General features: G+C 41.2%; 1 long non-coding RNA gene and 1 other non-coding gene across 2 annotated transcripts; both read right to left on the minus strand.

Moving 5' to 3' along the window:
• Positions 1-222: 222 nt before the first annotated feature.
• On the minus strand, positions 223-2,974 carry LOC143662675 (uncharacterized). The gene is made up of 3 exons (XR_013165536.1): positions 2,809-2,974; positions 1,938-2,141; positions 223-362 (listed from the first exon to the last, which is right to left on the minus strand). It is a non-coding gene; the product is annotated as an uncharacterized LOC143662675 (long non-coding RNA).
• Positions 2,975-19,989: 17,015 nt separating this feature from the next.
• Positions 19,990-20,180, minus strand: LOC143662862 (U2 spliceosomal RNA). The gene has a single exon (XR_013165629.1). It is a non-coding gene; the product is annotated as a U2 spliceosomal RNA (small nuclear RNA).
• Positions 20,181-25,781: the final 5,601 nt, after the last annotated feature.

Here is a 25,781-nt window from a genome sequence, read left to right on the forward strand (position 1 = left end):
TGTAATAAATACCCAAAACTGTAGAAGTAGCTTTGGAGTTGGATAACGGAAGAATTTTGAGGCACTTGAGAGAAAAAGCCAAGATTGCCTTCAAGAGACTGCTGGTAGAAATATGGATATATATATATATATATATATATATATATATATATAGAAAGGTACTTCTGAGGCTTTAGAAGAAGGTAAAGAATATTATTGGAAACTAGAGGAGATGATTTTTATTATAAAGTAGAAGATAACTTAGTGAAATTGTGTTCTTAAGTCAGGTGAAAAGCAGAACTTGTAAGCAGTGAACTTGGCTGTTTACTTGAGGAACTTTCCAAGCAAAATGTGGAAGGTACAGACTGGTTTCTCCTTGCTGCCTACAGTAAAAAGAGAGAGGAAAGAAATAAATTGAAGAATGAACTCTTAGGCAAAAAGGAACACCAAGGATTGCTGGCCATCACCAGAGAGGCATGGAACAGATTCTCCTTTATAAGCTTCAGAGGAAGCATGAACTTGCTGACCTTAATTCCACATTACCAGCCTCCAGAACAGGGAGACAATAAAATTCTGCTGTTCTAAGCCTCCCAGTTTTTGGTACTTTGCTACAGCATCCCTAGGAAGCTAAGATGCCATGTTTGTCTGTTCTATATGTTGATGGACATCTTATTGTTTCTAGTTTTTAGTTATCACAAATAGCGCTACAATGGACATTCTTCTATGTGGTTTTTGTTGCATATAAGTATGCATTTCTATTGGGTATATGTCTAGGAGAAGAATTGTTATTTGTAGGATATGTAAGTGTGTGTGCCTGTGTGTGTGTCTGTGTACATGTTTAGGAAATCCTGACTGAAAGTTTTCCAGAGTTGCATGAATTTATAGTCTTACAAGAAATAAATGAAAGTTCAAGTTGCTTTACATCCTCACCAGTACTTACTATTGTCAGTCATTTTAATTATTCTCATTCTGGTAGGTATATAGCGGTATGTTATCATAAAAACATTTGCATTTCCCTTATGATTCATGAAGTTGAATACTTTTTCATATTTTTCTGGGCCATTTGAATTTTTTAAGTGGTGTGGCCATTCAAGTCTTTTCCCCATTTTTCTATTATAATCTTTCGAAATTTTATTTATTTATTAATTATTATATTACAGCAGTTGTAGGTTTACAGAAAAAAATCACTCAGAAAGTATAGAGAACCTATATAATGCTTTGCAACACCTGAATAGTTTGGGGGGTTATCTTTTACCTTACTGATTTGTGGGAGCTTTTTAATAGTATGGATACACTCTTATGTCAGATATTTTTATTGTAAATATTTTTTTCCAAAGAAGTTCTGACTTCCCTTTTCACTCTCTATATTATGTCTACACTAGTTTTTTTTAATCAATATGAAAAAAAAAAAGACAGCATAACCTCAAATGTTAAAATGTGAACATATTCCCTCTTACGTGACAGTTTCTTCTTAAAATGTAAAAGCTGCGGTGGTCATGTGACACTTCAGCTGCTGAAATATGTGCTAGTCCTTTGTGAAATTTTAGATAGGAGGGAAGGGTTTGGTCAGGCTGGAGGGGTAAAAATGTAACATTTCCCTCTTACTTCTGCTTTTAAAATATTTTCCTAATTTTTTATCTTATAAAATAATAAAATTTATATTTAAAGCAATTATACTAGATTCTAATGATTAAATCATTAAATGTTAATGAGAAGAAATCCCAGAAAAAAATTGATTTCATCATTTGAAATAAAGAAGGAGTTTCTACTCTTATTTTTAGAAGACAAGAATTAAAATGGAGTATTAACCAAAATTCCACTAGAAAATCCTCAGGAGATAATAATATGAACTGCAATGGAAAAATCTAGGCAAAGAGGTTCCCATCTAAAGGGAATTGTGTGTCCCTGGTTTCCTCCATTTTCCCTAAAGAAGAAGCGCACATTAGCTCATCACTCACCTGCCAGGTGCTGTTAGGTGCTCCAGGAAGCCAGAAGGACCTGAGGTGAGTGGATGGATTGTTCTCCTAGTGAACCCTGAAACAGGGTGTCAGGACAAGGATGAATCTGTTACTTATCATCACCTACATTAGAGCTTTTGGTTGAATATTGGGACCATGAGTTTAAAAAAATTTAGATGCAAAATCCACTTTCAGTTTTCTTTCCTGAAACAAATAAGAGGTCTGATTATTGCAGAGGAAACTGGTGGAAATGGAAACTCTTTGGATGTGTTGTGTACTGTGCTACTCCATTTGGAGCAATTTTTAATAGTGCTAATCTCAACCATTTGTGCTGTGACCCAAGTTACAGCTTCCTTCCTTTGCCACTTCTAAAGGGTACTTTTATTTCTTCTCTTGAATGAAGTTGTTTTATGGGGACACAATTATTTTTCTAAATTACTTCATAACTCTGGGAACATATTCTGGTTCTGGAAATTTTTTTTTAATATAGCATGAAGGGGTTTTGGAAACTATGAAGTTGATTACTAAGAAACATAGTAATTCTTCTTTGTTCTATATTCTCCCCTTAAACATTCAAAGAGGCTTACAAATTTCCTTGTTAAGTATTTCACAACCATCTAAATCTACAGCATTTCCAACCATAAGGCAAGGATCAACAGACAACTTTATGTGGATGATACATGGATTCTTAAAATTCCCTTGTCCATTGTTCTAGTTTGCTAGCTGCCAGAATGCAATATACCTGAAATGGAATGGCTTTTAAAAAGGGGGAATTTAATAAGTTGCAAGTTTACAGTTCCAAGCCCACGAAAATGTCCCATTTAAAGCAAGGCTATAAAAATGTCCAATCTAAGACATCAGGGAAAGATACCTTGGTTAGAGAAGGCTGATGAAGTTCAGGGTTTCACTCTCAGCTGGAAGGGCACATGGCAACGTCTGCTAGCTTTCTCTCCAGGGCTCTTGCTTCATGAAGCTCCCAGGAAGCATTTTCCTTTTTCATCTCCAAAAGTCACTGGCTGGTGGATTCTGTGGTTCTCTCGTCCTTCTGTCATGGTTCCGTGGCAACTTTCTTTGTTCTCAAAAGGAACGCTGTCCAAAATTCTCCTCTTTTATAAGATTCCAGTAAACTAATCAAGACCCAAGGAGAATGGGTGGAGACATGTCTCCATCTAATGAAGCTTAATAACCACAATTGATTGAATCACATCTCCATGGAGATAACCTGATCAAACTTCCAACCTATGCTACTGAATAAGGATTAGAAGAAACCGTTGCTCCCAGAAAATCGATTAGCATTAAAACATGGCTTTCCTAGGGTACATAAGTCCTTCCAAACCAGCACATCCATATACTCATGATCACAGTCATGAATTTCCCTAAGTTTCCATGTTTAAAAGGTCAAAATGAAGTTTAATTTTGTTCCCCAAATATGTTAACTCGTCTTTTAAAATATTCATCCCCTAAGCTAAGCCTACATAAAATTGGGCCTAAAAGTCACCCCCAAGAGAACCTCTTTTGTTGCTCACATGTGGCCTCTCTCTCTCAGCCAACATGACAAGTAAATTCACCACCCTCCCCCTGTCTAAGTAGGACATGATTCCCAGGGGTGTGGACCTTCCTGGCAACATGGGACAGAAATCCTAGAATGAGCTGAGACTCAGCATCAAGGGATTGAGAAAACCTTCTCGACCAAAAAGGGGAAGAGTGAAATGAGACAAAGTGTCAATGGCTGAGAGATTCCAAACAGAGTCGAGAGGTTATCCTGGAGATTATTCTTATGCGTTAAATAGATATCACCTTGTTATTCAAGGTGTAATGGAGAGGCTGGAGGGAAGTGCCTGAAAATGTAGAGCTGTGTTCCGGTAGCCATGTTTCTTAAAGATGATTGTGTAATGATATAGCTTTCACAATGTGACTGTGTGATTGTGAAAACCTTGTGTCTGATGCTCCTTTTATCTACCTTGTCAACAGATGAGTAGAACAACATGGAATAAAAATAAATAAAAGGGGGAACAAATGTTAAAATGAATTTAGTTTGAAATGCTAGTGATCAGTGAAAGGGAGGGGTAAGGGGTATGGTATGTATAAATTTTTTTTTCTTTTTGTTTTATTTCTTTTGCTGAATAGATGCAAATGTTCCAAGAAATGACCATGATGATGAATATGCAACTATGTGACGATATTGTGAATTACTGATTATATATGTAGAACAGAATGATCAAAATAGGAATGTTTGCATTTGTTAGGTGTTTTTTGGTATTTAAAAAAATAAAAAGATATCAATTAAAAAAAGAAAAAGATGTAACAAAAAGGCTGGAGGAAACTGCCTGAAAATGTAGAACTGTGTTCCAGTAGCCATGTTTCTTGAAGATGTTTGTATAATGATATAGCTTTCACAATGTGACTGTGTGATTGTGAAAACCTTGTGTCTGATGCTTCTTTTATCTACCTTATGGACAGAAGAGTAAAACATATGGATTAAAAATAAATAAACAATAGGGGGAACAAAATAAATTTAGTAGATTGAAATGCTACCTATCAATGAAAGGGATGGGTAAGGGGTATGGTATATATGAATTTTTTCTGTTTTCTTTTTATTTCTTTTTCTGAATTGATGCAAATATTCTAAGAAATGATCATGATGAATACACAACTATGTGATGAAGAAAAAAGAATGTTCATATTGTATGTTTTTATTAATTTATTTATTAATAAAAATTTGTTTTTAAATTTCCCATTTTAACGGCTTTCAAGTATACAGTTCAGTGGCATTAATTACACTCACAATGTTGTGCTGTCACTACTGCCATCCATTATAAAATATTCATTCCTGAACTTGGAAAATGTTTGAGAAAGATCCAGGTTACCTGGGCAGCTTGAAGGGGCCACACAGCTCTGAGCACACCTTCAGAATTCTGACCCAGTTACCAGGACAAATGAACTACCTAGAAGTGCCAAGCAGGTGTTCCAGGAATACAAATCCTGCCCCTGCACCTAGATCTTGTCTCAGCTACCCCGCCCCTACCCCCCAGCTGGGGACGTGCCACACCCCTCTCATGTTCCCAAGGGAAGGCGCACCTCCCCCTCCCCTTTCCTGTATTCTCCCCTCCAGCCTGACCAAACCCTTCCTTCCTACCTAAATATTCACAAAGCACCAGCACATTCTTGGGAAGCTGGAATGTCACATGGCCACAGAAGCTTTGCCACCCTTTCACATTTCTTATTTAAATCCACTCTGGGGCTATTTTCTGGTTTGTTTATTTGCTTTTGGTTTTTTGGTTTTACAATATCTCCGCAACTGCTTGGAAATATAACCCTGTGAATAATTTAGTTTGGGCAGCCCTAGAGGACAAGATGTGAAACTGCCTTCTTTGTGACTTAAACTAAGGTTTTCTTAAATGTTCTACATTTTTAAAGCAATATGTTTGCCAGAAGCAATGATGCCAAGGAGTCTGTCTCTCGAATTCTCTTTTACTTAAGGGATGACAACAGACATGTTTTGGGGTGGGGGGAAAAAAACCCTCTGATAGCTCAACACCAACCCTATCTGAGAGTTTCCCCATATTTTCTATCTGGGCTCTGCCTTCCCAGGTAGCTAATGCTCCACCCAGAGGAGGCTGGTCAAAAAACCTGAGGTGTAAGAACTTAAATTCCCCTGACTTCTTTTACAGACCAGCCATAAAAGAAACAACTCTGTAATGTTAACCACCATAAAGTCTTTGCTAGAACCTCTTGTTCCCTCAAGACCTGATTTTCCCTCCCCTCCTTTTTCTTGTGTCTTACTCTCCATAAACACAAGCCAAACACATTTTAAAAGCAATCATTAAGAATAACAAGCAAGTCCTCAGCTCTCCCACTTTCTAATTTTCCAGTCATTGATCTCTGGAGATTCTTTCTTACTGAGGATGCTGTCATCTTTATCACTGAGAGAAGTTCACCTCTCTTCCTTGGAATAATGAGGGTTTTTCCCTCTGTTGCCAAGTTCAGAATGGTATTTAGGCGACCCAACTTCAATTACAAAGATGCTTTGTGCAAGAGAACGGGACTATTTCCCTGCTCTTGACCTTCCTTAACACTGAAGTGGCTGGAAGCACGTGTGTGGATGGGGAGAACCACGTGTGTGGATGGGGAGAAGCACGTGTGTGGATGGGGAGAAGCACGTGTGTGGATTGGGAGAACCGCGTGTGTGGATGGGGAGAAGCACGTGTGTGGATGGGGAGAAGCACGTGTGTGGATGGGGAGAAGCACGTGTGTGGATTGGGAGAACCGCGTGTGTGGATGGGGAGAAGCACGTGTGTGGATGGGGAGAAGCACGTGTGTGGATGGGGAGAAGCACGTGTGTGGATGGGGAGAAGCACGTGTGTGGATGGGGAGAAGCACGTGTGTGGATGGGGAGAAGCACGTGTGTGGATGGGGAGAAGCACGTGTGTGGATGGGGAGAAGCACGTGTGTGGATGGGGAGAACCGCGTGTGTGGATGGGGAGAACCGCGTGTGTGCATGGGGAGAAGCACGTGTGTGCATTGGGAAAGGCTAGTGCCAGGGACCCTCCAGGATGAGGCCCTAATGCAGAGGTAAAGACTGTCCCTGACTCCTTAGAGTATCTCTCATTGGCTTATGTGTGAGCAGGTATGCAGGATGCCACGTTCTGCTTCGTAACATCTTCATCGTCCTTGCTCAGCAAATGGCAGATTAGGGAGGTGGATGAGTGAGACACATTTTTATTTGGGTCAACCGAATAAAATAAATTAAGGACAAAGTACTGGAGGTTGGTTTCAGAAAGAAATAGTCTGTCAGAATCACCTTTTTCTCTGTCTCCAGTTCACCAAAGAAGCTATTTAAAAATGATAATAAAAAGATGTTCAGACGCTGTCCCCTGAGATATGGAGTCCTCCAGAAGATTCTAACAGGCAGCCAGAGTTGAGGACACTCATCTACACCTACCAAAGAGAAATCATGTGTTTATTACTAAGGCTTTTACAGATACTTAAGGAGAGAGCCCTAAGGAAGCCCATGTGCTCCGAGTGTATGCAAACAGGGACTATCTGGGACCTCACTCATTTCCACCCCTGGGCCTGGTTGTTGGAGAAGCAGTTGTCCCTACCAGGGTACTAGGTGTCCAGCCCCCTCCTTCCCACACATTTTCTCATAGGGTAAACACTGATCAAAGTGAAATCAGCACAACGGGAAGGAAAGACGTCTCATAAGTGCACCACCTGTATTGGAGAGACTAAAGGGAAGCACCTGAAACTGTAGAGCTGTGCTCCAGCAGCCTTGTTCCTTGAAGATGATTGCAGGAAGATAAAATGTCTACAATGTGACAGTGTGGTTGTGAAAACCTTGTGTCGGATGTTCCCCTTATCTAGGATATGGATAGATGAGTAAAAAATATGGGTAAAAAGATAAACAAATAATAGGGGGAACAAAGTATATTGTTTACTTATAAAATAATAATATACTTATTTAATAAGTATATTAAAATATATTGGGTGAAGAGCTCTTGCTTGCCATGCCAGAAACCCGGGTTCGGTTCCTGGTGCCAGCCCATGCAAAAAAAACACACATATATATATGGTGGATGGAAATACTATTGGTCGATGAGAGAGAGGGGCAAAGGATATGGTATGTTTGAATTTTTTCTTTTTTCTATTTTTTTTTCTGAAGTGATGCAAATGTTCTAAAAAATGATAGTGGTGATGAATATACAACTATGTGATGATATTGTGAGCCACTGATTGTACACCATGTATGGAATGTTTGTATATTAAGAATGTTTGCATTTGTATGTTGCTTTGTCAACAAAAATATCAAAAAAAAAAAAAAAGAGAAATGTACCATCAACCGGACGGGGGTGGAAAGAGCATTTGTCTCCTGTTCACTGAACCCTTGAACCACGGTGCTGATGATGGTGGAATGAGTGTACATGTTTATTTTGTAAGTCTTCTATAGAGAACCAGTCAGTTGGAGCCACTTAATTTCCCCTTTCTGGGCTGCCTCCTGGGTAGGTACTCAGATGCAAGAAGAGAAACTTCAAGATTTCACTGCCGATTGCTCTGGTGTGCCAATGGCCATATTTCCCACCCCCAAGCTTACTGACAAAAGTCCAGCTAAGTCTGACATCTTCTTTAAACCCTGGGAAGCCAGGTAACACTTACCTGTGAAGCAGGAGTGCCCGCAATGCCACACAAAGCCACATGCCCTCGCGGTGCTCCTCTGAGGAAGCAAGTTTCCCAATCTCTGGCTGTACGCATGCATAAAACAGAGCTCTGGACCAACGGCCACTGCCCAAGGCATGGGTAAGTCCTTGCCCAGGCAGGGCAGCTGGAACAGGCATTCATGAAGGGCAGGAAACCCTGCAAGGATCTGGTCTCCTAACTACTGGGACCAACTATTACACCTGCTATCTTTTTATTGTTTAGATATGATATTAGTTTTCCCTTATTCACTCACATAACTTAAGGAGGCCCAAATGTTCCAGATAACTCGAGATAAAATCATTGTGGCAGGAGTTCATAAAAAGTAAACTACAACATAGAATTAGCCACACAGAGAGGCCATGTGCCTCAAAGACACATGGGGAAAGTTCCCAACAGATTTAAAAGCAGGAACCTGAACTTAGGTAAACTCTAGCCTAGGGAACCCTTATATCCTCGTTGGAAATAGAAACAGTAGAAAACATATGCCTGAGGAAGAATCAGTTTGATTTATAATGTCAATTCCAGATATATCTTGAAAAGTATAACAAAGAAAAAAATTAGAATGGGCATAGCCCAAATACACTAAAGAGTTGGAGAAGGATCAAAGGTGATGGTGGAATTACACAGAGAGGGTAGGGTTTAACAAATGAGTGTGATTGCTGAGTTATTACATTCATATTTCTTTTAGTCTCTGGTATCTTAGAACAGCTAGAAGTAACGATCTAAAATGGTGAAATTGTAACCCAGATCAAACTCTGAAACCTGTTCTACAACTAATTGTTGTGCTATGCTTTAAAATTTATTGTTTTTTTGTATATATATTATTTTTCACAAAAAAAAAGAGAAAAAATATGCAATTCTTCTAGCCTCCAGTGTTTTGGAGCAGCTAGAAGGAAAAATGTGAAACAGTGGAATGGTAACACACAACAAACTCTGAAATCTGTTCTATAACTACTCGTTGAAGTGTACTTTGAAAATCATTGCTTTTTCTTTCTTTTCCTTGTGTATGTGTTATATTTAACAATAAAAACATAAAAAATAAGTGTAACAATGGAGTCGATCATATTTATAGAAAAATATGCAAAAATTCCTTTTTTAAAAACCTATTTTTAAAGTAACCAAATATATATATAAATATACAAAACTGACTTTTAATTTATGGCTAAGATCCACATAAATGGACATTTTAATTGCAAGTTGATGAGGTCACAAAATTATATTATTTCCTTACCCTACCTGAATCATGCCCATCTCAAATAATGCCCACGGTATAATTTTGGAATTATGCAATGTGGTTCTGCTGACATTAATTGGGGGCCTACATAGGCACTACTTTTCTGTCTTGAAAGCAGTTTGAGTATTCAGTTCAACCCCATTTGGGGACATCGAGAGCCAGAGGGATGCCTGTGTCCCCACATATGTCTCACCTGGCTCATGGTTAGCAGGTGACTTAAAGAAACCACACAAGTGTTGGAGCTAAGCAGACCTAGATCCAAACCCTGCTCTGCAGCTCCCTACTTTGTGCAAGTTACTTAAACCCTCTGAGTCTTGGACTCCTAAAATGGAGATGATGAAACCTACATTTCAAAGTTGTTATGAGGCTAATTTAAATAAGATAATTTAAAGTGCCTGTGGTAAGTCCTCAAGAAATATGAATTCCTAATTTTCTTGCTCTACTTCATTTATTTACCCTCATGATTCTGTAGATTTCTTTACCACTAGAGGTTTTTAATTTTTTACTGATATATATTATATATTCACATACCATGTTATCATCCAAAGTATACAATCAATGGTTCACGATATCATCACATAGCTCTGCATGTATCATCACAAATTGTCTTTTTTCTTCTTTTCTTTTTTGTGAAAAATAACATATATACAAAAAAGCAATAAATTCCAAAGCACATCACAACAATTAGTTGTAGAATAGATTTCAGAATTTGGTATGGTTTATAATTCCACCATTTTAGGTTTTTACTTCCCAGCTACTCTAAGATACTGGAGACTAAAAGAAATACCAGTATAATGATTCAGCACTCATGCTCATTTGTTAAACCCGACCTTCTCTGTATAACTCCACCACCACCTTTGATATTTCTCCCACTCTTTAGGGATATTTGGGCTATACCCATTCTAACTTTTTCATGTTGGAAGGGGCTGTCAATAGCGTTGGGTAGGTGGATGGAACTAACTGATATCCTGGAGAGGCTGGTTGAGTAGGGTTTTCTAGTACTGTATAAGTATCTTTTTTATATTCTAAGAGTTCTTAATAAAATTAAGGAAATAAGGAAGCCACACATTAGCTTATGAAGAAATACTATATTAGAAAAAATTACTTGAAATTGGGAGTTCTGAGCCGTTTCTTCCCAAATACAGCAATGACTGCCTGTCTCAGTTTGCCAGAGCTGCTATAACAAATACCACAGACTGACTGGCTCGAACAACAGGAATTTATCGTCCCCTAGTTTGGGAGTTTAGAAGTCTGGAATGAAGGCATGGCAGGATCACGCTTCCTCCGGAATCTGCAGTGTTCTGGTGGTGGTTGCCGGCAACCCATAACTCAACCCTGCCTCCATCCCATGGCAGTCTGTCCTATATCCTACTCTTTCCTACTACCGTGTCCAAATTTCCTCTGCTTATAAGGGCTCCAGCCATATGGGATGAAGGCCCACCCTGAATCAGTTTAGCCTCATGATAACTAATAAGATCTTCAAAGATCCTATTTACAAATGGGTTCAAGACCACAGGACCAGAAGTTCAGAGTCAAACATCTCTTTGGGGGGGGGGGGGGCATGATTCAATCAACACAACCCTTTTCTAAGGAGGACTATAACAGCTGAATGTTCAAAACCAGAAGAGTCAACAAAGGCCCTATGAGACCCGTGTGATCTTGGCATCCCCTTTATTTTTGGTGTATGGATTCTGTACGCAAAGAAGAGACGGAGCTTTTGAAGGAGAATGGGCTTTCTGCTCTCCAATTGTGGAGAATGACTTGATCCAGTTGGGAACTTCTCAAATACTGATGGCAAGGACTGGACATGAGAGTATTGGATGAGATGACACTCCCCCAATAGCTCCCAGCTGCCATTTCCCCCCCAAAACAGGAAAGCTCATCCTTTCCACCTCTGTTGTTGAAGCCCTACTGATTATTAAGTTCTTTGGGTAACACCACAAGAGGGAATACCTATAGAAGTCTCAACATGGGCACGTGTATCTTTCAAGAAAGCTTCAGTCCTGGTTGATGGATTGTTTTATCATGAAATTTCTTGAGTGAAGGCAATCTCTTATTGGTGCCTTAATATGGACATTTTCACAACCTTGGAATGTAAACTTGCAACTTAATAAATTTCCCTTTCTAAAAGTCATTCTGTTTCTGGTATATTGCATTCTGGCAGCTTTTGCAAACTAGAACACAAAACAAAACCATTCCTGTCAACACTAAAGAACACATAGGGCTCTATCTGAGAGTCTACAAAAGTTTCATGTCCTAAGATTACTTTCCAGAAACCTACAATCTCCAGATGAATCCTGAAACCCAGAGAGGCCAGCCTCTTCAAGGACATCAACTAGTTCTATTTCCCTATCCCATATTATCGACAGCCCCTTTCCAACACGAAAAAGTTAGAATGGGCATAGCCCAAATAGCCCTAAAGACTGGGAAAGGGATCAAAGGAGAAGGAGGAGTTATAACAGAAAGCTAGGATTTAACAAATGAGTATGACTGCTGAATCATTATATTGACATTTCTTTTAAATCTCCAGTGTCCTAGAGCAGCTAGAAGGAAAAGCCTAAAATTGTGGAACTGTAACCCATACCAAACTCTGAAATCTGTCCTATAACAAACTGTTACAATGTACTTTGAAATATAATGCTTATATATATATATATATAACATATAACATATATATATATGTTATATTTCACAATAAAAACCTTCAAAGAACTCCTGAAGTCATCCTGAATTTGGGACAGGTGCTCAGCCAACAGAAGAACCAGATCTCTGCTTGAAATTTCACAGAACCATGAGTTAACCAGAAGCAGCACCAGAATATTCAGCAGATAGGGCAGATTGTAAAAATTAAAAAAAATAGTCTACCACATTTAGATGAAATTTTAGTAATATCATCAGAAAGTACTCTTTCCCTAGGCTCACGTCATTTAAATGTTGAGTGTAAAGATATGTCCCCCAGATCTAGATTATCTGGGCAAAACCATCTTCTTTCTCCACTTTGGTTTTACATATCATTTTCACAGCCTTCTTGCCCCATATTTCCAATGTGCTTTAAGTCACCTTCCATACAACATATTTCAATACAATCAAAGCCGTTGCAGTGATTTGTTAAGCATAAAAAACGCATTTACAGCTCATTGACTTATAATTTTAATGCCTTTCAAAAAGAGAGGGTATGACTATGCAACTATGTGATGATATTGTGAATTACTGATTATATTTGTAGAGCAGAATGAGCTTATATAAGGATGTTTGCGTTTCTTGTAATTTTTTTTAATTAATAAAAAATTATAAAAAAAAAAAAAAGAGAGAGAGCGAGAGGGTGGCAAACAGATGGCCTCATCTTCCCACAGAAGGGAAAGGATGCCCAGTAGGGAGGGCATGTGCTAACTGCACCACCACAAAGGTGGTCCTGGGGCCTGCCACCCACTTGCTCTCCTAACAGCCTCATCGTCTTCGCAGCCCTTTTTGTAACAGGAGCATGGCCTCCCTCCACAGTCTCCCTCGGTGGTTTACTGAATGCACTAAGTTTCCTGGTGACCCTGAAGTCCTCTCAGCCTGGCAGTGCTCCAGTGAGGACCAGAGGGGGCTGGCCCACCCCACCTGATGTGGGCCCCTCTCTCAAGAACTCTGGCTTGTTCCCACCAGGTTCCCCTAGAACCAGAAGCAGAGCTAGAAGCCATGTTCCTGGTGCCTCGGATTCCCCATCGCATTTAATCTTCACCACACTCCTATAAGGCAAACACAGATAAGGAAAACTGAGACTCAGAGAGTTCAAGAATCACGCCAAGGCCTCTCGGTTGGTAAGTAAAAGAGCCAGGATTCCAACCTACGTCTGCCTGACACCAGCATTGGCGATGCTTTTCTGGCACACACCAGCTCTCCCCACCCAATGCCCTGAGCCCAGTGCTCAGGCTTCTTCTTCTTTTTTTCTTTTCAATTGCAAAACTAATACGCCTACAAAAAAGCAAATTTCAAAGCACATCACAACAGTTAATTATAGATTTCAGAGTTTGGTATGGGTTACAGTTCCACAATTTTAGGTTTTTCCATCTAGCTGCTCCAAGACACTGGAGACTAAAATATCAACATAATGATTCAGCAGTCATGCTCATTTGTTAAACCTTTTCTTCTCTGTTACAACTTTTCCTTCTTCTTTGATCTTTCTCCCAATCTTTAGGGGCATTTGGGCTGTGGACAGGGTTGTTGATAATATGAGATGGGGGATGGAACTAATTGGTGTTCTGGAGAGGCTGGGCCCACTGGGTTTCAGGACTTTCTGGCCTAGGAACCCATCTGAAGGCTGTAGGTTTCTGGAAAGTCATCACAGTGCATGGCCTCATTGCTTCTTTCTTTTCCCCCCCGCAGCATGGGCAGGCTCCAGGAATCAAACCTAGGTCTCCAACATCGCAGGCGAGAATTCTGCCACTGAGCCGCCATTGCACCGCCACTCATTGCTTCTTTAACTATGCCTGTACCCACTCCAGCAGCCCAAAGCCTAACGTGGTGGCTCTTGTAAACTCTGCCCTTTCCCTCGTTTCTGGGTAATTCCTGATGGTAGCGGTGGTGGCCGATGAAAGACAAAGCAGATGGAGGAAGATTAAGTGACTGGACAGAGTCAAAAGCAGCTTGTGCCCTTGCAACGTAGCGCCTTTCTCTCTCCATTCAAGGAGTCAGTTCGCGTGCCTCCATAAAATAAAAAGGAACAGGCAAGCAAACCACCTTGATTACTCACTTCCTGCCCGTCTGCCTTATTTCTCACCTCCACAGGAACCAGCCGGGGGGTTAGTCACGTCTAAGGCCTTCCTCAGGGCAGGAAGATGCACTCAGTCTTGCTGCAGGCCTGGCCCACCTCTTACAGGTGCCCAGGCTCCTGACACATGACCCCGGGTCAGAATTCCAAGGTTCTGTGAAGTTTCACAGCCTCATGTCCTAGAAGAAGCCTCTAGAGCTTTACAATGGTCTGCTGGGGCCACACCTGCAGATAGTGGGGAGAAGGTGGGGACCACAGAGGAGGAGTGGGCCTGCCAGGGTGACCCTGAGAGGATGACATTCCCAGGGGGCCTCCTACCCTGACAGGCAGCAGCTTCCCCCACAGACCTGCTGCAGAAGACACAGACCAGGGAGACAAAGACCAGGGAGACACAGATTCAGTTGCTGAAAACTGGAAGGGAAGTCACCAGCCCGGCGCCGGGAATCCCGCAGAGGCAGCCCCTCCGCCCACCGAGGGCTGTTTGTGCAGGGCTGGGTGCCCGCAGCACCATCTGTTGGTGAGCTCACTTCATTAAGGCCATTTCACGTGGAATTAGTCACGTGCTTGTTTACAGATAAGAGGAGGGGAAAAAGCTGCTCAAGGACATTTCCCCGCACAGGGCTCACTGTGTGAGGCAGCTGGAGCTCCGGGGACGCCGCGCCCGGGGGCAGCTAGGGCGGCAGTTCTGAGGCCAGCACAGGCGGATTTTTCGAAACTTTGGGCTCAATTGAAGGTCGAAGATGATCTTTCCTTCGCACCCTACAGATTCTCTTTTCCCACCTCCATTTTAAAGATATACAAATATATACACAGTTCATCTACAGCCTGGGTCTGAAAATTCCATCTACTGCGCGTGAATGGCAGAAAAGGGGCTGAGCCTGGGCGGTTGACCTACAAAACCCTCCCCCTGACATCCCACCGCTGGGAGAGAAAGTCAAAGAAATAGTCCTAGGACACACTGCCTGGGCCTTCTCTCCTCATGCACTGATATTTTCCCTAATGGAAGGTGCAATCATTGCCAAGATTAGCAGTTTCTGGGTCAAGACATCCCACAAAGAAAGCTTCTCTGAGATCCTTTGCCCCTGAAAGATTTTTAGATACATTGAACATTTCCTCTCAATTTTATCCAAAGAAGAAGTTAACATTGAAATGGAAGAAGCTTAATTTTGCCAATAGCAAGTAATGATAATAATACGTCATTCGTCTTTTCATTGGAGTAACTTTTACCATTGATATAACTAATGTGACGTCATTTTCTCCTAACTGGCATCCTTCCAAACCGAGTTCACTCCCGCGATGGTCCTAAAATACCAAAGTGATGCCCCCGTGTAAAACCTTCAAGGGCTCCCCATTGCCTATGGGGTGGGAAAAAAGGCCAAATGCTTTGCTGTGGCACAGAGTCCTGCCCCAGCCTATGTTTTGTCTTTTCTTTCTACCCCAACCAAAATGGGTCCTGTTCTTTCTTCCATACCTTGAACACCCTGGTCCTTATTCTTAGAATTACTCTTTCTCCTTTATCTGTCCTTTGATCTCTCATCTAATATCTGATTCAATGCAAATTTCTCATTCCCAATAATGCTAATCATTCGACCCTCTGTGTCCCCACCTTAATAATTTAGTATATGTATCTCATCGTGCAGTTAATGATTTGTTCACCGGATTCGCTACCACATTGTGAACTTAACAAGCAGGGGCTTGGTATTGGTTAATGGATACCTCTAGGACCTAGCACAGGATACCACAAGTACTGTTTAAATGTCATTTGCTGTAAAATGGAAAAGCACAATACCACCTCAGTATTTTCATGAGATGAAATACGATCATATGGGTACACCTAGAATGTAATCCTTGTCCCCCGATAGCAGTAATATTATATGTTTGTCAAATGAATATTGAATCTCATGTAATCAAGTGAGACAGTGTCATATGGAGTTCACGTGATTAAATTTGTGCAAAGCTGATGAGGTAAGAGAAGACAGTGTGGAGGCACAGTTACAGAATGAGTTCTGGAATGCCTGGGCCTTGTGCATGACTCATTTTGCCTCTCTATGGCTCAGCTTCCCAAGCCCTACAAATTAGCCAATGTGTATTAACCACCAGCCCATCCCACAAGACAATCACTCCCAGGAGCACCAGTTGATAACATTCTTGGAGTTCCACCAACACCACCGAGCACAGTCTCTGAGGCAAGGACAATGGCAGATGCAGAATGAATCAGCCATTTTCCTCACTCTCCAAGAGCCCACAATTTCATGGGTGCAGCAGAGATAGACAGGAGGGGTATAACACAAGCCAGAATCTAGTAAAAGTGATAACAGAGGTACAAACAGAAGTTGTTGGCAGCACAAGGGAGGGTGAGATGAATTTTATGTAAAGGACAGGAAGTATTTGTGCCACTCCTGGGCCATACTTTTTTACAGTACCTTTGCCCTCATGATATTGGGGAGTAGAAGGTGTTCACCCCATCTTAGAGACAAGCTCCTAAAGGCTCAGAGAGACTCAGGGACTTAGAGGATACCAGAATGCAAAAAACCAGTACTCAGCTGCACCAGCCTGATTCCCAAGTGTGGCTGGGAGAGCCTCATGGGAGTAGAGGGAGAACTGAGTGTCCTAGGCAGAAGGGACCATGTGACAAAGATCCAGAAGGAAAAGTTCAAAGAAAGTTGTGTGTGTGTGTGTTTGTGTGCATGCACACGTGCATGCATAAGAAGGGGGCGGGGAGGGAATCATGGCTGAAAATGAGGCAGGTGGACTAGGGTCAGATTATAGCGTACTTTGAATTTCAGTCCTCAAATAAAGTTTCTGATAATGCTATCTTGTGTTGCAAAAGTGCCTTTGTTATGACCACCTTAAAGATATTTCACATCTGTGATTCAAATTCCTGTTGGCATTTACTACCATTTATTGCGTTTTATGAATGGGGAAACTGAGACACGTTTAATAACTTGTGCAGAGTCATAATACAAGAGGCAGAGTAAATCCTTGAACCCCTAGTCCCTGAAAATCTCTTGGACTGTGTACAAATCTTAATAGCATCTGAGTCCTGAGCCTCAGTTTTCTCACGGAAATAATAACATCTACAGGGTTGTCTTGAAGAGATTTTTCAAGCTTTGCAAATGAACACATGGTAGGATCTACTGATAAGGGAGGAAAGCAAATATTTCCTGTAACCCTGGAAATGTCATTAGGGCCCTTCGGATAGGGTTCTAATATTCAGAGATTCCGTCTGGAAGAGAGAAATCTGCATGTCAAAGGAGCTCTGATGATGGGCATTTCAGGAGGAAACCTCCACCTTTGCACATCTCCACCAGCTAACAATGGCTTTTGTTGCTGAGTGTGCTACTTTGCTCCTACTAGTAAAGTCTTGTCAAACAGGAAGCAGGTTTTTGAGGCAATGGGGTCCTTGTGAGTTCAAACTTCTGCTTTCAAATGTTCTTACAAGATGCACAATTGGCACAGACTTACAGGAAATATTTAATTGGAATCGGAAGGCGCTGGCTCCGCGGAACTTGTTTTATATTGTCTGCAGTCTCCTGCTGCAATGATTTTGGTGTATAAGCACCGGTTACGCATTTATTTATATTCGCCAGTAGGGAGTGAAACCAAAACACAGTCCAAGGGTACTTCTGGGCACAAGTGCCGACTCCATGAGGATAGCAAAAGAAAGGGGAGAAAAAGTGTCAGAGAAGATTTATTCTTATGAAAGAGAAGGGCCAAGGCTGAACTCGGAGTGACATATTTATGAGCTCAGTATCGGTTGCTTGAGCTGATAAGCGTTGGTCATTAAAGGAAGGAAAAGTCACCTTTGTGTGTACAAAATATACAAGATTCATAGTCTGAAAAGACTGAACAGGAAAGCATTAGGTAAATAGAGGATATCCCTTAAAATATAATATGAAAATTAAATTAGTTCAAGAAGGAAGAAAGTAGGTGTTTCTTTGTGAGTCAAATATTGAGAAAACTAATGACTCTTTAATTTGAAACCAAGGTTAATTGGCTTTCAGCCTTTCGTGTTTCTCTTCTGAAAATGCAAGGTGCAGAAACTTCTCCTCCCAAAGAAATCCCTTCACTCCCCCCTTTTTTGTATGTGTTTCCATTTTGTGGTCTCTATCGTGGTGCAGAGGTTGGGCAAATCATCAATTTTCCAAATATCCATAAATTTATTTGCAAAATACAGATAATATTACTACTTGTTTCCTAGGATTGTATGAGGATTAAGTGAAAAATATGTACTTTAGTTGCTTGGCCTAGAGTTAGACGTATAGGAAGCATTCTGTAAATGAAAGCTATTATTATGGACCACTGGTTTTCCCACCTTGGGATCCCCAGAGTTTTGCTGATGATCTCAACTAAGTATCATGAAAGTCTCCCAACATCGTCGGAGAAATGAACTTTATTTTGAAGCCAATATTGCAAACCAGAGCCCTTTGGCAGGGGAAGAGGGGCAGGGATAAAGAAAGATCATTTGTTGGAAATTAAATTCCCAGCATGATTTAGTTTCCCAGTCCCCACAGTACCTTGGCCCATAGAGATGGCTGTCCTCTTTCTCTCACACCCCAGGCCTTGGCTCTCTGAGTGTTCATTTTTGGTGTCACTAATGTCCCCTGAGTAAGGCCTTCCAGAGAAGACAAAGGTCCTGTTCCTTCTGCCCCACTCCAGCTACCCTTAAACTTTTCCCTCTCCCTTATTCCCTACTTCCTCCAGGAACCTAGAAGATTCTGGTCTGATAAGCATATCTCCATTAGAAGTCAGACTTTGCATATCTCAGGACCCACCCTCACCCTCAGAATATTCACCTCCATAATCCACTAACTGATCTGTACCCATTCCCTCACAACTCTCGGTCCCTGTGTCATGGAGGCTCGTGACAAATGGTATTTCCTCAATCTTGGTTAGACAGGTTTTCCTCCAACAGAAGAAAGACATTATCTTTGTGGAATTTTCTAGTAGGCAAGATAAGCTCCTGTAAATTTGCATTTACCAAGTGTGCTCTTGGAAGCCTTTCAGTGTCTTATGTTTGTCAAGGAATTGACTGTGTGGGATAGAAGTTGCTATCTAGAAGCCTGGGTTTTCCGAAAACCCGTTTTTCAGTACTGTTATGAATAGAAATGTGGGCATGGCCTATTGCCTGTTCCTTCTTCAAGCCTCTCCCTATGATCTCTTCCACTATAAAATGCCCACTGAATCTGATAACTCCATACCTGCCTTATAACTCCTCACATGGGATTCATCTTTAATGAAAAGTTTGGAGGCACCCCAATGCTTATCTTTTTCTTAATCCCACAGTCCATCAGTAAACTCCAATTCGCTTCCATTTATTTTCAGAATCCATCCACTTCTCAGTGTCTCCGTCACTACTGACCGGGCCAAGCCACCACCATCTTCACCTGGTTCACTGAAAAGTTCTCCCAACTGATCTTCTTGCTTGTATCCTCATCCCTCTTGAGTCTATTTCAACACAGAGGCCAGAGACTCCTTTTAAAATTTAAGTCAGATCATGCCATCTCTCTGCATAAAAACCTCCAGTGCCCTGCTCACCCCACCCCCCCACCCATCTCACTCTGAGTTAAAGATGGAGTCTTTTTATGGCCTCCAAAGTGCTACACTAACTAGCCTCCACTGACCTCTTGGACTTCATCTCTCATTCTCCCCCAGCTCAGTGCTTCTGTAGCCATGCTGGCCTCCTTGGTGTGCCTCAGCCATGACAAGCACAGCCCCTCCTCAGGGCTTTTGCATCTGTTGTTCCCTTTACTTGCTGTCTTCTCCCAGACAGACACATGGCGCACTCCCTCATCTCCTTCAGGACTTTCCTGGACTCTCACCTTCTTTTTTTTTCTTTTCTGATTTTCGATACATTTATTATTACCCCAAGGGGGTACACCGTTCCTGGAAGTACTGCAATACCAGGTCGATGCATGGAGTGGACGGAGCAAGCTCTTATTTCATCTCCCAACTCCCAAAATCCATTTAATATATTATCCTTGAATAGAGGACGTATCAGATATTAAACTGATAAGAATAAATACTACACTTGATCTTAGCCAAAAGGCTGAGAAGCAACAGACTCTCACCTTCTTAATGAAGCTTTTCCTGACTGCCCTATTCAACATTGCAACCCCTGCTCTCATATTCATTTCTTGGTTTATTTTTATCCATATTCTATGCCACCATTTAACTAGTGTTATATTTGATCATTTATTTTATTGATTTTAAATCTCACCTCATTTAACCTCGCTAGAATATAAGCTCCAAGAGGGAAGGGATTTTGTCTGCTTTGGTCTTATGCCCAGAAAAATGTGTGGCATCCAGTCAAGGCTTTGTTCATGTTTTAGCTCAATAGATGAATGCATGCATGAATGAATGAATGAATGAAATGAATGAACATCCTTTATTTAATGCCTCAGTCCTGCTCAAGACTGACATATTCATTCAAGTGTGAACGGGAGTTAGACAGGCCTGGTCTTGAACCCCTTCCTTTCCACAATTTACCAGCTGTATGACCTTGGGCAAGAAACCTAACCTCTGAGCCTTAGATTCTCACCATGAAAACTCGGAGTGGTACTACCTCATGGGGTCATTAGCTAAATAATTTATAGTAGGTACTTTGTCTGGTACCTCAGTAGTGTGAGCTGTTTTTATTATCATTATTATACTGTCATTGTTATTAGCCAGTGCCATAATATCCTAAGTCAAACTCTTCAGCCAGGAAGTGGAAGAAAAAGAACATGGCATTCTTTCTTAACTAATTGTCAAATGAAAGAGTAGCTGCAACTAGGGAATCTGCTGGAATTCTCCCTGCATCCTCATTGTTATAAAGTAAACCAGCAATAACTTCCTTAGAGAAGCAAAGAAGGGCATGGCAGGAAGTAGGAAAAAGTTTTTCAACCACTGCAGATTACAAAATAAACTCCCTGCATCAATCAACTGTTTTCTTCTTCCAGTGGGGTAATCTCTAGTACATGACACAAAATAAACACAGAGTCATGCTCCATTAAATTTATGAAAGAATGTTGTTTATTTTTATCACATTTATTAGACTCGAAAGATATCTCTTCATTCTCAAATCAACATCAGCGTCCATGTTTATTTCTGGGTTGCTGAGTGCTTCAACAAATAATAAAATACTGATCTTTCATCTCTTGAAATGCAGTCTAGTCCCATGCCAGAGGGAAGAGAACCTAAGATGGCTAGATGGTGGTGTGTTGCCGTTTCATTTTGGGGTTTTAAAACAGTTTTTTCTGGTGGTTTAAGACAACCTGAGATTCTGTAATATTCAGAAATGGAAAGGGGTTCTAGCTGCTTAAAGACACTTTCAACTCTTTTCAAGTTATTTGGAGCCTTCCCTAAGCCTCTAATGAATAGTATAACGCTATTCATAATTCAGAGCGTTTGGGTACTGTTGTCACTCTCCATGTTAGAAGTGGCTGAGAAACAACCCTCAACAGTGCTTTCTCCAGTTGCCCCCTGCCCTCCCACCTACCCCTTCTAGGACTGCTGTCTTCCATTCTGGAGAATTCTAATGCATGAAGAGGTCATGGCTAGCACAAAGAAAAGATAGTCACACACTCTCCTTCATAAGTCTGTGTTCTGTCTGGCAATGTTGGTGTACATACACATGTTTTCTTGCCTTGGGGTCCATTTCCATGAGTTGAAAAAGGATCAGGGAGTTGTTAGGCTGTGAAGATTCTCCATCTTCTATTTCTTAGCATGCTCTTTTTTTTTTTTAACTGACAAGCCAAAACAACATAAAAACATGAACATTGGGCGGGCCGTGGTGGCTCAGCGGGCAAAGTGCTTGCCTGCTATGCCGGAGGACCTCGGTTCGATTCCCGGCCCCAGCCCATGTAACAAAAACGGAGAAACAGAATACAATAAAACAAGAAAATGTTTAAAAATGTTTCCCTTTCTTCCTTCCTTCCTTCCTTCTATCCTTCCTTCCTTCTCTCTGTCTTTCCTTAAAAAAAAAAAAAAAAAAAAAAAAAAAAAAAAAAAAAAAACATGAACATTCTTAACATACAAACATTCCATACATGGTGTACAATCAGTGGCTCACAATATCTTCACATAGTAGTATATTCATCACCACAATCATTTTTTAGAAAATTTGCATCACCCCAGAAAAAGGAATAAAAAGAAAAAACTCATATATACCATAACCCTTACCTCTCCCTCTTATTGACCACTAGTATTTCCATTTACCCAATATATTTTTTTGTTCCCCTTATTTTTTTCTATACCCCTTACCACTCCCTTTCATTGATCACTAATATTTCAATCTACTCAATTTGTTTTAACATTTGTCCCCCCATTACTTACTTATTTTTAATCCATATTTTTTTACTTATCTGTTCATACCATAGATAAAAGGAGCATCAGACACAAGGTTTTCACAATCACACAGTCACACTGCAAAAGCTATATCATTATACAATCATCTTCAAGAAACCTGGCTACCGGAACACAGCTCTACAATTTCAAGCACTTCCCTCTAGCCTCTCTAATACATCTTAAACTAAAACTTAATATCAAACTTAACATTAAACTTAATATCAAAATTATCAGTTCAACTCCAAATAAAAGTAAAACTGGGATCTCAGATATTTTACCTTATTTTTTTTTTAAGGAAGGCAATTGCATAAGACATTTTATGAGAGTGGCTCAAGGATAAATGCTCTAAGAGGCTTTTCAATATTCTCCAAATCCCGGGCAGTAGGTATGGAGAACTAAAGTGGCAAGGGCTATCCAGGATCGCCCAGGGAACTTGGAGATTTCTGCTTCTTCTCAGAGGCGTCTACTGTTAGATTGGTAATTCTGCAGGCTCCATCCCCACTCCACTGCCATTTCCAGCAAATGTCCTTCCCAAAACATCTATCTAGGACCAGAGCAGTACCTCCTTCCCCACCCTTCCCCCACCCACTTTCACCAAGATTGTCAAGCCTTTCTGAACATTCACACCACCGTGAAAGTTGTCGCAAATGCCTATGATGAGATCCCCCCAAAAGCCACTGCTCACAACAAAGTATCAGTTACTGCGTATGCCAAAAGGCATACAGTCCACTCCCAGACTTCTGGGATTGTTATGCGAGGAGGGCCCCACTTTCTCCTGAAGCACAGTCCTGCTCTTTCTGGAACAAAGCCTTTCTTCTCTCAGGTCATCACTTGGGTTTCCTCCTGGGCTGCCTTTTCAGTAACCTCCAGCAGATGGTCATTGGAGGTGAGCGGAGAATCTGCGGCCAGCAGAGAATTCTCAGACCCAGTTGTCACCACTCATTAGGAGTTGGGACCATAATAAAGTGTGGACAAAGTCTGGAAAAGATGGTCTTAGCCATTTATCCTTCTAAGAAAAGGGGAGGTATTTGCATTTCACCCCAAAGACGAAGGACACTGAAAAATAAGATATTCCCCATTAGCACCTGTGAGACTTCCATCCCTCAGTGAGAGATACTTCATAACTGAAACAACTTTTAAGACTGATGAAATAATGCTTGAAACTTCTTGACCATGCTAAGAAGGCAATGACTTGGCGAATTATGTTAAGCAAGGTATCTAAATTGATCCTTTCATTTTTTCTAACGCTCCTGGAACCTGTAACATTTTGGGGAGAACCAAACTGGACTGATTTAGCAGACATCTAGTTCTATTCAGTGACCCCAGCCTCAGTGTCCTCATCGGTAAAATGGAAACATTTGGCGTGATGAGCTTTCATATCCTTTACAACTTCAAAAGTCTGTGATTCCGTGAAAGCAATACACTTCCCCGTTGTACTTCCTGTCCTGAGAGAGGTCATCAGAGTGGAAACTGGTGCCTCTCCAGTCTCAAAGGTCTTCTCCTGAGTTTCGAGTCTGCCCTGCAAGAGTCAGCTCAGAAGGGCCCATCCAGGAATGCCCCCAAGGAAAGAGGGGAGCTTTCATAGGGTCTCCGACCCCAGCCTAGAAGGAGAACCTTCTGAGATAACCACAGTGGCACTCCTGGTTTATTGATTCAAGAGCCCTATGATTGGTCCTTTTTTTCATTATTATTTTTTCCTTGTCTAACAGTGCGGCCATTTGATCATGCTCCTTATTTTCTTTCTTTCTTTCTTTCTTTTTTTTTTTTAACTACCAAGTTCTCTCCCCCGAAACTGAATGTGGGGAGTAGCTGTGGGTCAGAGGCACAAGAACAAAGGATCCTCTCCCCCAGAGAGGAAATACAGAAAGGATTATCCTTTTTCAAAGGTACAATAATGAAATACTTTCCTTCCCCTGGACAGGCAATTTTATCAGGGTTCACTGCAGGGGGAACAAGATGCTATTGTCTCGACTTAATTGGCATAATATCTCCCCCTCCTCCAAATGATTGGTCAGACATCCACTAAATACTTTCTGCCTAAAGACGAAATCCATTTAAATATTGCACTTTTTTATCTTGCAAATGCCCAGGCCCTGCTCAAGTCTCTAAAGGAAATATTTTTTGCTTCTGGCCAGCAACTGCCTCCTTGGCTGAGCTCACCAGCTGCTGTTTCCTAGGGCTCTGGAGAACTCTCTGGCCTGTTATCTTTACCCTTCACCTCCACACAGCATGGACAGTAGATTAGTCAACAAGAGAGACGGCCTCTACAATCCCCAGAAAAGACATAGAATTCAAAAACTAGAAGGAACATCCTTTTTGGATCTTCACTAAGGCTCTGCAGCTGCAGGAAGGGAATATAGGGGGTGGGGGTGGGGAGCTCTGGAGGAGAATTTTGCAATGAAAAGCCTGACCTTTTTGTCCCTTGGGGTGGAAGAAAGGGAAGAGTTGAGCAATTGGCAAAGAGTCCTGCTGGCCAGAGCTTGTCTGACCTATTCATCCACCTCTGAGGTCCCTCTTCCTTATTGTTCTTGCCAGACAATAGCCAGTCATTCCCTCAGCAGACAAAGTCCATTGGCTCTACCAGAATAGGGCTGGGACAGATGGCCACTGCTGTTATTTCTGTTGCTTTCTAGCTAAGAGAGCGTGGAGGCAGCTGTCCAGACATCAGAGCTGCCTGCCCACCATTCTGGGATCCTGATTTCCAGAAGAATTTGAGAATAGGGAAACTTAAAAGTGATGGGTCAGGTGGTAAGTTAGAAGGTGCAATCTAAGAAGAAGAATAGGAAATCCAAATATCAAGCAGATAGCAGAAGACACTTACATACAGAGCCACATTTTGTCCCCTGCCCGATTCTGAGCTTTCTTGATAACTGTATCTGATAACGAATGTCCGTCCACCTCCATCCACCCCTAAACCATGCATGCTACTGAGGAAGACCCTTAGATCTCAGGTTGGTACATCAACCTAATAAAACATTAATAAATTCCTAAAGGTCAAGTTAAACTTACTCATGAGATCACTGCTTATGCAAGAGTTTCATAGGTGTTTTTTTGTTGTGGTGTTTGTTTTTTTGGAAGTCAGGAAAGCTCAGAAAGACTTGGTCAAAAATACCCATAGAATGGGGTGATTTCTAACATTATCTTCCACTTTTTAAACTGGAGAAAACCTTTTACCATAACTGAATCTCACAAAAAGATGCTTCATGCTTCCAGACTAAAAAAAGAGAGAGAGAAAAGATGATGTAAAAGTTTTAGTAATGGACGGTGGTGAGGTGGTGATGGTAGCACAACACTGTAAATGTAATTAACAACCACTGAATCATATACTTGAAAG

This window comes from Tamandua tetradactyla, chromosome 18, assembly GCF_023851605.1.
Source record: "Tamandua tetradactyla isolate mTamTet1 chromosome 18, mTamTet1.pri, whole genome shotgun sequence".
Taxonomy (NCBI): Eukaryota; Metazoa; Chordata; class Mammalia; order Pilosa; family Myrmecophagidae; genus Tamandua; species Tamandua tetradactyla.